We start from the raw sequence: 13,346 nt of genomic DNA, 5'->3' as shown, positions 1-13,346 counted from the left end.
TCAGTATGTTCCATGTTACATGTACATAAATTCAGGGATATTATTGTTAAGCTGTGCTACTAAAAACCTATGAAATTCAGTCAAAAAACTTTGTTAAAGGGACGTTATGGTTCAAGTAAAACCGAAAACCCCCTGAAATTCGCCAGTTATGGTAAGTTAAACAACCCTAACTCGTGCCACCACTGTGCACTGCTAAGACCAACACCCAGGACATCAAAGATGACATCACTAATGCCATTGATGACATCACTGATGACATCACATGTGCATTTACCTTTCATAAAAAGTCTGTGCAATGCATTTTAATTATAATGTTCATAAAAAAGTGTCAAGGATCATTTGAATAAATATCATGAGCTATAATATATTGATATAAATACATTCTGTTATAAATTCTATTGAGTATACTGTACTCATGTAGAAACATACGCATTGTGTGCAGCAGACATGATGGAAGTGTAATATACATCATTTTGCCATATTCAATACTGAAATGATAACTACTTTCTTATTACAGTTTTGCATACTGTTACACATGTAATAACTAGCTAATAAAACCTACTTACTACAGACAAAACACAAATAAATAACAACACATACAAATATGAGTATATACATGGAAAGTGAAATAAGCAAAAAAACAATAGCAGTAGCAGAAAATGTTCATAATCTAATTATCTTTTTGTAGAGAAATAATTATTCTGTTTCAAAGGTGCAACTTACCCTATGTATCACATGATGTGACTGTACCCTAAAGAAAGTAGTGTGAGTACAATGTATACAAATATGAATATATACAGGGAAAGTATAGTAATAAAAAAAGAACTATCAGAAAGTGCTGGTAACCCTAATGATTATCTTCATGCACAGAAACAATTGCTGTCTTTCAAGCCTGTGTCTTCCCTTATGTATATGTTTCATATGATATGACTGGACCCTAAGAGAATTACTGTAAAAACATACTTGAGGGATAACTCTACAAATATAGTACCTTTTCAATTGTTATTTCCTGCCTGCTACTGAAGAAAACCATGTGCCCTAGATATGCCAGTAAAGGAATAAAGGGGGAGCCAGACATGTGATGTCATCAGTGATGTCATCAATGACATTTGTGATGTCATCTTTGATGTCCTGGGTGTTAGTCTTAGCAGTGCACAGTGGTGGTGCGAGTTATGGTTGTTTAACTTACCATAACTGGTGAAGCACAGAGAATAAAACGCATTCCACAGATGAGGCACTGCAAATATAGAAACTAGTTTATTGAAGGTAAAAGCAAACAAAACAGGACGCCAAGGGGGAGTCCCGAAAGATCCGTTCGCGCTTCCCTGAGCGCTTGATCACGTTAGGGGAACAAAGAAACAAAAACACCATAGATATTACAATGTAGTCCCTCTTCCATTTCGCCCATCTCCAAAGGTCTATCACTATGCCATAAAACGAGGTCAGCCATGTTGAGCTGGAGTAAAACCTATGTGCCCAATGCTGTAACTTATGCATAATGTAACTAAGTTTTTTTGCAAGTAACAGCGCCACAATGCCCTTGGGCTACCTGCGCGCTATACAAATGAAAAAAATAAAAATAAAAAATAAAATAAATAAAAACCTCATGTAAACCAGTAGTGGAATAGATCGAGCATAGTGCTTTCACAGATTGCACAATAACACAGTTTAGGAAACATGTTTAAAATTACATCAGATGAAAAGAAGACACAATAGAAAACATAAAATCGGATAGTGAAAGTTATGGAATGCAAGTGCAAATCCATACACATAGTTGCATTATGAGTATAAAGCCAATATTGGCTCCTAGAGACAAATGCACTAATATCAATAATGCAACCACTAAATTAAAACATGTTTCGAAGAAACCATAAAGTGCAAGTGCATTCACAAAGGATCTCATACGTTTCACAACCCATAGCAACTACATAAAGTGCAAGTGCATTTCAGTTCATGCATATTGACATAGCAGCAGTGTACAATCCGAAAGGTCGGTAGTCATAAAGTCCAAGTGCATATATAAAACGACATCTTCCCATCTCAAATACCATACTAAAAGATATATGGCTGCAGGCTAAAGTGCAATATGATAAAATATACAGCCTAAAATCTACACAATTTAAGACCCTCATGCTAAAGTGCAAATGCTTGAGAACAAGAAGCCTTAACAATAATGAACGGAGAAAATAACCGAAATTGAGAGAGGACAAAAAGTAGGGAGAGGGAGAAGGTTTCTACGAAAGATAATGCAAGACAAACTTTTTTTTTTTTTTTTTTAAAGATGTCATGTCATAATCACAAGATAGTTTTCCCCAAATGTATCACAGAGACAAGACAGCCATAGAGCTAAAAAGAAACAGAATATATTGTGAAATAACACAAATAATAAGGTTAAAATACAGGCGGCATTGCCAGGCCAGGGTAGAATACTAGGTAAGTACCTGAGAGAAACAGTATTGGATAGCCAGAATCAAAAACCAGAGGGAAAGGGAGAGGAGATGGAGCAGTGAGTGCAAAACCATCAGATACCCATAAATGTATGTAGCTCCTCATCCACGTTGTGACCATTTCGGTATTTGGTATCAAAATCTAGAATGAACCTGGTTTCCAATTGTCTCAATTTCAAGGTTCGGTCACCTCCTCTCTGATGAGTCAGGACATGGGCCACAGCAAAAAACGTAAGTAAATGAAAGTCACTATCATGCTCCTGCCTGAAATGTTTGGCCATCGGGTACATTGGGTCAAATTTCTGATGGCTCGAAGATGCTGCAGAATTCTGAGCTTCAATATACATGTAGTGGACCCTACATACCATTTCCTGCAGGGACATGCAAGGAAATACACAACAAAGGGGGTATCACAATTAATAAAATGTTTTATCCTAAATTCGAGGCCTATGATAGGATGTATAAATGATTTACAAGCAGTAGCATGTGGACAGGCCTTACATTTTTGGCACTTAGTAAAACCTTTAGGTAAACCTGGTAGCCAATTGGTCATAGCAGAGTTTGTTTCTTCAGCAGGGGATAGATAGCTGGAAACCAGTCTGTCCTTTAGTGATGGTGCTTGTTTGTAGGTCAATATAGGGCATTTAGGCAGATTGGACCAAGATCGTTATAAAGCTTGAGAATGCGCCAATGCCTCATAATAATCTTCCGGACATCTGGTGAAGCATTATTAAATGTGACAATAAGGCGGGGATCATCATGATCCTTGTTTTTCTTACTGGTAGGGCCATGCAGTAGTTTTTCCCTTGAAAGTGCACATGCTTTAAGAAAGGGCATTTCTATCATCTTTTTGCCATAGCCCTGTAGAAAGCCAATGGCAGCCATACTGCAACACTGGTCAAATTCAAGAATGTCTGTACAATTGCGCCGAAAACCGAATAAATTCACCATAGGGGATACTTTTCTTACAGGATGGCGGATGACAGCTCGTGGCATGTAAAGGGAGGCCTGTGTTTGTGGGTTTTTTGTATAGAGATGTATGAATTCCTAGATTGTCAAGCCTCACAATGACATCCAGATATACTATCTCTGTAGAACTGTGACATTCAGTAAATCTCAAATTCACAGCATTGTTGTTAATGCTGTCCACAAAAGATACCCTTTCACTTTCACTTCCCTTCCAAATTATAAAAACATCATCAATATAACGCCACCAACCAATAATCTGTGTGGGAAAACTGAATGAAAGTAAATCGGATAGAAAAGTAGCCTCCCACCACCCCATGGTCAAATTTGCACAGGACAGAGCAAAGGTACTCCCCATAGCAGTACCTCTAAGTTGATGATAAAAGGAGCCCTCTAACAGAAAAACATTGTTGGTTAAACAAAACAAAAGCATATCCAAAATCATAACACCGTGCACCAAAAAATTCAAAGATCGAGTGTCCACAAAATATTTGGAAGCTGTCAACCCAGTCGTATGATCAATGGAACTATAGAGCGAAACAACATCAAGGGTTGCCAGAATTAATTCCTCTTCCCAAGGTATATCAGTGATGTGACTTATGAAATCCTTGGTGTCCCATAGATATGAAGGTAGAACAGAAACAAGGGGAAACAAGGTCTCATCAATGAATTGTGCCAGGTGCTCTAAAGGGGAACCACATAGAGTGACAATGGGCATGCCTGGCGGATGAGTAAGGGATTTATGCATTTTAGGCAGAAAATATGTGGTAGGAATGGTATGGCTAGCTGGAACAAGAAATGTAACCACCTCGTCCTCAATCAGGCCTTTATCGGCCCACTTGGCACACAGAGAGGTGAGCTCCGACAGAATTTGACCAAAAGGATTTTTGGAAAGCCTGGAATAACAGCACCGATCCTGAAGTTGATGATTAGCTTCAGCCACATAGCTGCCCCTGTCCTGAATTACATTATTTGAGCCTTTGTCGGCCGGTTTTATCACAATATTAGACAAATTCTGTAGTTCGCTCAGGGCCGAACGTTGTGAGATGGTCAAATTCAAATTCTGTTTGTAGTTAAAAGGTTTCTTGCGTAATTTACAAAGATCACTATCGCAGAGATCATGGCACGCCTCAATGCAACCCACCACAGAGAGTTGGGGATTGAACCTTGACTTGTTTTTAAGTTTGGTGCGAATATCCCAATTGGGATCAATGTCAAAGTCAACAGGATCAAAAGTGGAAGGATCAAACAATTCATTATTAAGACAAGCCAGGTCGGTCAACATGGGCATATCAGAGATACAAAGGTCAGTTCGGCCAGTGCGGGGCATGGATGGTTTATCCACCGGTGGGTTAATGGAGAAGAACTTTTTTAGTATGACCTTACGTAAAAATTTGTCAAAATCCAGACGTGACTCAACATAGTCAAAGGTCGTGGTGGGGCAGAAGTTAAAGCCCAGTGAGAGTAACAATATTTGGGGACCTGTGAGTATGTGCGATGACATATTAACAATTTGATGGACCTTCATATTTTCCGTTGTTACTGTTTTGCTCCAGAGCGCATTGACCTGCTCTGTTGATGTGGATCGGAGCAGCTTCCCAACAAAAGCCTTGACGGGTTTGTTTCCTTTTTGCAATTTCTGTTTATTTCCCCTTCCTCTTCCTGTGCTCCTGCCACGGCCTCCGCCTCTCTTTTGTTTTTTTCCGTCCTAACATAAGAGTCTCATTTTGTCTAAATATTTAATTTAACTGGTATTTCATCACTTTCTGAGATAGAGACATCAGACTCCGAAGAAATCACCCAGTTGATTCGGCAATGGTTGTGTTGCTGAAATTTTGCGCAGTGAGTCAAATCGCTTTGCAAAGGTAAAAATATGTCCCGATTCCTAATCTGTTTTGTCTGTAATGAACTTTCTATGTTTGCGCTGTTTAATTTCCTCTTCATAGGCAAGCAAAACCTCTTTGATTTTTGTCCGCAGTTTCTTTCCCTCTTCTGTGCTTGGGACATTAGTTAGTTCAGATTCTAGTTTTTCAAGGTGCAGAAGCACAGCAGTGCGGTCTAAATTGGCACATTTCACCAAGATTGTCAATATATATATCAGAGGTGCTAGGGTCGCACTCGACTGCACAGCAAAATGTAAGGCACAAGACTTTAATAGAGTTCATAAAAATAACCTTTCATCTGGAAAAAATGTCCATAAACCACATGGAGGCAAGATATTACATGGCCCGCGGTAGCAGCCATGTAGTTATGGTTAAGTTGCTAAACCGATAGGAAGAGCACTTTTTTGGCGGCTTATAACTCTGCTCCCCTGGACGAATCCTCACTAAACTTTGCAAAAAAAGTATATGGTCGGCTCAGAATTATTTAGTCAAGTTGGGCAAGGTTTTGTGTGGGTTGGGGGCAAGGTTATAGGGGTGTTCCACATTTTTTTCTCCATAGACTGAATGGGGAAAAACTTTGAGCACAGCTACAGCCTGAACGGCTGGACAGATTTTCACCAAATTTGCAGTAGGAGCGGGGGCTTGAGCCAGAAAGAGTGCTTTTGTGTGTTTGGTGGAAATCCGACTAGTACTTTTGTAGCAAAGAACTGAAATGCAAGTCCCAAAAATTCTGTGATATCTGGTTCCGCTCGGCGGACCCATTTCCCTGTTTGCTCAGCGGATAGAAGTGTCATTGGCTCGCGGTACAGTGTACTGTCGGAGAAGGTTGGACATGGCCTGTGGTTGGCTGGGATGGAAGCGTGGTGTGCATCAACATTTTTTGGGAAAGCCGCCATGGTTTATCGGAGGACAGTGTGGCGGCAGAAGGGTCTGGAAAATGTACTGTACGGAATATGTTGGCAACAATAAGGGAGGGTACGTGTGGCAGAGTGAGAAGTGGTTCATGTGACATAAGTAGGCGAGTACTTTGTTTGGTGATTGGAGACAGCTGTCGTAACGGCGCCATAGCGTCTGACGTGACCTGTTTGCGGTGACCTCTTTTAGTGGTGAGTGGTGGCAGGTCAATTGCAGAAGGGGAGTGAATTGCACGTACCATAGGTTGGGTGGGAGCGCGGGTGGCTGTGCGCTGCGGATGGAATGCGGTAGTTGGGCACACGGTGGCATGCATGAGTGAATGAAGGTGCAGTGGGTCTGTGACTGGATTGGACTATTGGGTGCATGGCCGAAGGCCATAGGGTGTATGGCATGCACTCAAGAGCGTAGGGCTGCAACATACCCACCGCAGGAACGCATGTTTGACTCTGCATTCATTAGAGGGTTGTGCTTGCATATTGTGGTGTGTGCAAATTGGTTGCAGTAGGGCCAGTGTTGCGAATAGAATGTGGGTAGGTTGGCAGTGGCACAGTACTTTGTGAATGGAAGTGGGTAGGCCAATAGTATGTGTATGAAAGTGCACAGGGGTGCAGGAGAGAGTGTTTGGTCTATACATTATGTTAACGGTTTCAATTTGTTGCTACATAGCTGCATGGTGGTGCGCAGGTTGGTAAGAAGTGCTGGTGGCAGTGATGTGTACATGGATGGTCGTAGTTGGTGACATGGTGACATGCATGGTGGCATTAGATTGCTGTGAGTGTGTTCAAGGCCTATGCTGTGTGCAGATTTGTTGAGGTAGGCCCGACGTTGTTAAAATGTTGTGGTTAGTGACACAATACTTCGTGAATGGCTGTGGGTGGGGGTGGTGGAGGCTGTGGTATGTTTGTGGATTCTGCTAATTGCTACCTGTTTTCGTGAATGGGTGTTTAATGGTGTGGGGGAGTTGGGATGAAGTGCCACTACCTACATATGTTAGGTTTGTGCATAATGTTAGCTGCCCACATGGGCGTTATGTTAACTGTTGCAATTTTTTGCTGCATAACTGCATGGCGGTGTACAGGTTGGGTAGGAGTGCTGGTGGCAGTGGTGTGATTGTGGTAGTTGGTGACATGGTGACATGCATGGTGGTATTACGTTGCTGTTGGTGTGTTCAAGGCCTAGACTATTGGGTGCATGGCCGAAGGCACCCACAGCAATAATGCATTTTTGAATGTGCATCAGTTAGAGGGTGGGGACATGTAAGGAATGGTTGTGGAGCACATTTCAGCCGTTATAGGCCAGTGTTGCAAACAGAATGTGGGTAGGTTGGCAGTGGTACAATAATGGAAGTGGGTACGCTCATAGTATGTGATTGCACAGGGATGCAGGAGAGAATGTTTTGTTTGTACATTATGATAACTGTTGCAATTTGTTGTTGCATACCTCTATGGTGGTGCGCTGAGGTTGGAGATGCTGCAGTGAAAAGTCATGCAGTGTGGGCACTGGGTGCAGTGTTTGCATACTGTCAGTATGGTAGAGGGTATGGTTGAAGGGCAGTTTATATGTACTTGGATAGTGTGCTGTATGCACAATGCTTGCAGCATGGTCAATGTTGTAAACATTTTGTGGTTAAGTTGGCAGTGACACAATACTTTCTGTTCTGAGTGGAAGTGGGTAAGACAACAGTATGTGAATGAAAGGCGTAGGGGTGCAGGAGACAGTGTAATGTTTATACATTATGGTAACTGTTGCATGTAACGCTGTGCATGTCTATAGCGGTGTGGAGATTGGTTGAGTGCTGGTGCCAGTGGTGCGTATGTGCATAGTGGTAGTTGGTAACATGCTGACATACATGGTTGCATTACGGTGGGGGGAAATGTGTGCAAGGAGCACCCCCACTGGAGCAATACAGGTTTGACAGTGGTGATCTTTGGAGAATGGGTGTGGAGCACATTGTTGACGTGCTACAGCACCACAAGTGAATTGCAAAGCGTGTATTGTGTATTCCATGGTTGTGGTGATAGTTGCAACATGCTACAGTATTTGGTGTGCAGCAGGAGATGGTGCAGTGAGACGTTGGGTAGTGAGGCCACAGGGTGCAGTGTGTACGTAATGTGAGTATGGAAGTGGGTATGATTGAAGTGCAGCTTATATGTGGTTGGTTACTCTTCTGTGTGCAGATTTATTGAAGTAGGCCCAATGTTGTGAAGCTGTTGTGCATAAGTTGCCAGTGACTCAATAGTTTGTGAATGGCAGTGAGTAGGGGTGCTGAAGGCTGTGGTATGTTTGTGAATTCTGATAACTGTGACACGTTTTCGTGAATGGGTGTTTTATGGTGTGGGGGAGTTGGGTAGAAGTGCTGCTACGTATTGTACATTTTGTATGCGATTGGTGCATGCGTGTTTGAAAATTTGACAGCACCTAATGGGGGAGTGCTGCAAAAAGTGACTGTGCAAAGGGAAGAAGTATTGTCTGAGCTTTACTGGGCCATGGCCCTCACTGTAGATGTGAAAGTGCACATGCACATCCTGTCATTATGAGCAGGGTGGAAGGGGCAATGGAATTGTGGGAAATAGGCATTTAGGAGTTTAGGGCATGGTTCACAGGAAGGGGCGGCACCATTTTGTCCCAATACTGTGTCGTGAGGGTGGTCGAGATGGAGAGACACACAGTGCTTATCGTCGGTGATACCTTTGTGCGCCATCTGCACAGGTGTTGCTGGTAATTTCGGGTTGGAAGGAGTGGACGCTTTCTGGGCCTGTCAGGGTGACTGCAGTTTCAGCGGGATAATTTGCCTTTGCAGATATGTGGCGTCCGTCAGAAACGTGGACTTTGTCGTGGTGCACTATGGACACTATGGAAGTCTACATTTGGGTTACATGTTGTGTGGATGATTAATCCGTCACCGAAGAAGTTGCTGACCGCAGTAATGGGTATTTATCCTACTGCCAACGTCATTTTCTCATGCATAAAACCTAGAGGAGTGTGGCTCCAAAATATGCAGTGGTTCTGCAGAAATGGCATTTATTTGAGCACCATTTGTAATGCCATTTTCTTTGACACTGTGAAAGAAGCATTGACCAGAATGTGGTTAAAATGTGAGGAGGCAAATGGAAACGCATATAGAGAGAAAATACAAAAAAAGTTGCTCGCACGCACGTCAAAAAATAAATAATACCTTTATACATCTACGCTGGAAGACTGACTCACCTACCCAGTTTGATATTGCTTTCCCCCCACCCCTCACTATCACGAAAAGGTAGTGGATTACCTGGTACTTTCAGGATTACACGTGCCACATCCTGGGTGGCTATGTGGATGTATGCAGATGGAGAAATCGTGCTTACTTTCATTGAACTTGTAGTGGACGTGCTTTGGAATGGCACATTTGTACTGTAAATGTCTAACAGTACATTTCAAGTGTTGTACAGGAGTGACAGTGTTGGATGATGGCGGCTTCGATGCGATAGGCGAATGCGTTTGTGCCTATTTACGCGTAACCAAATGAACTAGAGGTGCAGAGAAGATAGTGCGAAGGGAAGAAGGACTGCTCTTGCTTTACAGGGGTGTTGCCCTTGCGCTACTTTGGGAGGCGCACATGCTAAAATTGACCTTTACACCACCTTGCCCAATTGCCATGGCAGTGTGGGGATTAGCCAATCAGGTAGTGTGGGTGTGGTTAACAGAAAGGGGAGGTGAAACTGTTGTACATTATACTCTGCATAGTGAGGGTGGCTGACATGGCGAAATGCATTGTGTTGACTGTAGGTGATCCCTTTGTCATAGATCTGCACAACTATGCCCTGCAAAGACACTTTGACAGCAATTTTGGTTTGGAAGGAGTGGACGCATTGTGAAACGCTGTTTATGAGTGCAATTTCACCGATATGCATGCACTTTGCAAAGACTTCACCACTTTTCCAGTAGTAGACTTTATCGTCATCCATTACGGCGGCATGCATATGGCTTACCTGGCTTGCTTAGATTTGTTCCGTAGACTGAGGAGATTGCTGAATGTCGTGAGGATGCTTTTTCCTACCACTAAGGTGCTTTTCTCATCCAAAATACCATGAAGAGTATGGTCAAGTGCTCATGGATGTTGTTCCAAGCCAGACGTAGGAGGGTGTCTCATCAACTTTTTTGTCCACTCGTGGAATGCTCTTCTGCAACAATTACCTCATTTGTTGTGGAAATGCGTAGTTTTTCCAATAAAATGGCATTTTGTTGTCACCCATTGGCATTGCAGTTTTGTTTGTTCGTCTACAGGATACGGTAAAGAGTTTACTGTACTAATGTGACCACAAGAAAACACAAAAGCTATAAAAAAAAGGAAAAAAGGTGTTTCTGTAGAAGCTTCTAAACAAAAAAAAAACAGGCTCTTTTAAGAGTCGCCTCTTACCACAAACTACTCCTACCCTGGTTGCAAAGTTATTATCCCATGCCTGCACGCAGCACGAAAGCCACATATGGGGATTTTGCGGGTGGCGGCCATGAAAATGGAACTGTGGGGATTGTCCAATCAGATGCTTAAGGTGTTCGGCAATAGGAAGAGGGGCTCCTGCTTCACTCTGGCCCGGCCCTCAACGTACTTGGGGACCCGCATGTGCCACATTTGGCGCTTCTCACCATGCTGGCCTATGGAAATGGGACTGCAGTGATTGTCCAATCAGGTGGTGCTCAGGGTGTGCACCACAGGAAATCATGCCAATAGGAAGAAGGACTCCTCCTGCTTTACTGGGGCAGCAACCCTCATGGTACTTGGAGAAAGGCACTTTCCAAATCCTGCACTTCTCAGCATGCTGGCCAATGGAAATGGGACTATGGCCTTTGGCCAATTAGGTGCTCAGGGTGTACGTCACAGGAAAGAGCACCAATAGGGAGAAGGAGTCCTCCTGCTTCACCAGGGCGCGGCCCTCGCAGTCATTGGGGAAAGGCACATGGCACATTTTGCACTTCTCACCATGGTGGCAAATGGGAATGGGAGCATGGCCTTTCAATCAGCTGCTCTGGGTGTGCATCACAGGAAAGGGCAGCATTCACTTTTTCCATTACTTTGTGTACTGCGGCTGGCAAACATGGCAAGACGCACAGTTTTCATCGTGGGTGATGGCTTTAATAAAGATCTGTGCGTTTATGCTCTCTAAGAAGACTTGTCTGGCAATTTCGGTTTGGAGTGAGTGGACGCTTTGTGGTGTAGAATGTTGACATGTGGCCTTTTCGGCAACTGTACATGTTGTGATTGTGAACTTTGGAGCTTTCTTTATGGATTACATGCCTTGTTCCCATGTGTTCCGTCAACTGAAGATTATGATGAAAGCAGTGCAGTGCATTTTTCCTACTGCCAAGGTGCTTTTCTCATGTATACCCCTGAGAATAGTGTGGAAGAATTCCAAGGATTCCGGTCACCAGACAGAGGTCTGAAGGGGTCTCATCAACAGAAGCATGTGTGACTTGAGTGCTGCTGGGATGTTCTCATGTGAGAATGAGAACATTGGTTCGCAATACATTCACCTTTCCAAGGCAAATGGCAGGTCTTTGTCACACAGTGGCAATGAAATGTTGTTTCACAATCTACAGACTGCACTGAAGACCCTATTGTAAGAATGTGAGCTGGCGTTGAAAACACACATTTTAGTATGAAAACTGCAAAAAAGTGTTTCTAGGGAAGCACCTATAACAAAAAATAATTTAAAAAAACAAAAAAACCCTCCAAAGGTTCTTTTAAGAGCCACCACAGCTAACGACGTCCGCTCCCCTGGTTGAAAGTTATTCCCCCACTCCCGCGCGCGTCCAGCACAAAAGGTCTGCGAATATCGCGATATTTGCAGGGTGGCACGTGTTAGATACGCCCCCTTGGCAGATGACGCCCAAAGAAATGGGCCTGCAGAGGCTATGGATTGGGCAATAAAGTTTGTGGGTGTGGTGTGCATGAACAGAATGTGCTACACAGTTGTATTTGTTGGGAGAAATGCAGAGAGTGCAGATATGGCTGTGTGTTTCACGAGGCACAGCGTGCAGGTTTTAGGGGATTCTGACAACGGAAAACACTGTGCAGTGGTTTCTCATTTTGCAATCTATCATGTGCATGTGTAGTGCTATGGAGTAGCTACACTGAAGTGCTTGATTTTGGTTTCTCTGTGTGACTCTCTGGTGACACGCAATCATGCCAATAATATTGTTGTTCATGGTGCAGGGAAAATTGCGCAGCAAGTTACACGGGTTTCAGTGCCGTTTGTGATGAAGGAGGCACTTGCCCAGTTCATGCATTTGTTTCCGATATCTTGCATAGGTTTCTATCGCATTATGCAGCCACCGATGTGGCAGTGTCATTTTCTATTTTGTTCATGAATGCAGACAGCAAGGTACATTGCAAAGAAGTGTATTTGTGCCTTTGTTCGACATGTGCTAATGGCATAGTTCGCTCATGGGAAAATGATATTTCACAGCACAAATACTTATCCCCACTCCATCTAAATTGGTTTGGTGTCCTTCTTGAAAGTAGTGATATTTTGTTTTAGTTAGTGTTGCGCTGTGACTCTCTTGAAAACACTCTGCAACACGTAAAAAAAACTCTTTGTACCCTGACCCCCTTTCTAATCGATTGAAATACAGTGTTTATCAAACTGCCACGCCTCCTGCCCTGCATGCATGCATTGGAAATTCCGTTGTTGGTCTGTGAAAGGTGCTTTTTTATTTACCTTTTTTCCTTTCCCAGTTAATTTTCATTTATTATGGTGTTCTCACACATGCCACAGAAGGAACGGCAGGAAAGGTCCATTACAAAAAGGGCAGCACTTGCCTGGATACTATAGGGGACGTGCAGGGAGACCGAATAGGCACCAGTAATTGTAATGCTCCTGTAAGGACTGTTCCCACGCACTTCAAAGTACCTTCCCTCTGTACAGTAGTACGTTGCAGTACATGCACAATACAATGCCCTTTGCCGGGTAAGGGTCTGTAGCGTGGCGTACGGTTTGCAAAGGTTGTTTTACAGTTCTGCTGTCCTACAGGCGTGCCCCTCTTGTTGCCCGCAGCAGATGTGGGAAATGCTGTACATAAAAGTACCCTACGTAATTGTTGGAAGGCCGGTAGCCTGCCCACTGGTCCCTTGTGCTTTCATTTCAGTTGTCGTCACATG

This window comes from Ambystoma mexicanum, chromosome 1p, assembly GCF_040938575.1.
Source record: "Ambystoma mexicanum isolate Mex_15411 chromosome 1p, UKY_AmexF1_1, whole genome shotgun sequence".
NCBI classification, from domain to species: Eukaryota; Metazoa; Chordata; class Amphibia; order Caudata; family Ambystomatidae; genus Ambystoma; species Ambystoma mexicanum.
The sequence above is the reverse complement of the archived record's forward strand: the minus strand, read 5'-3'. Positions refer to the sequence as shown.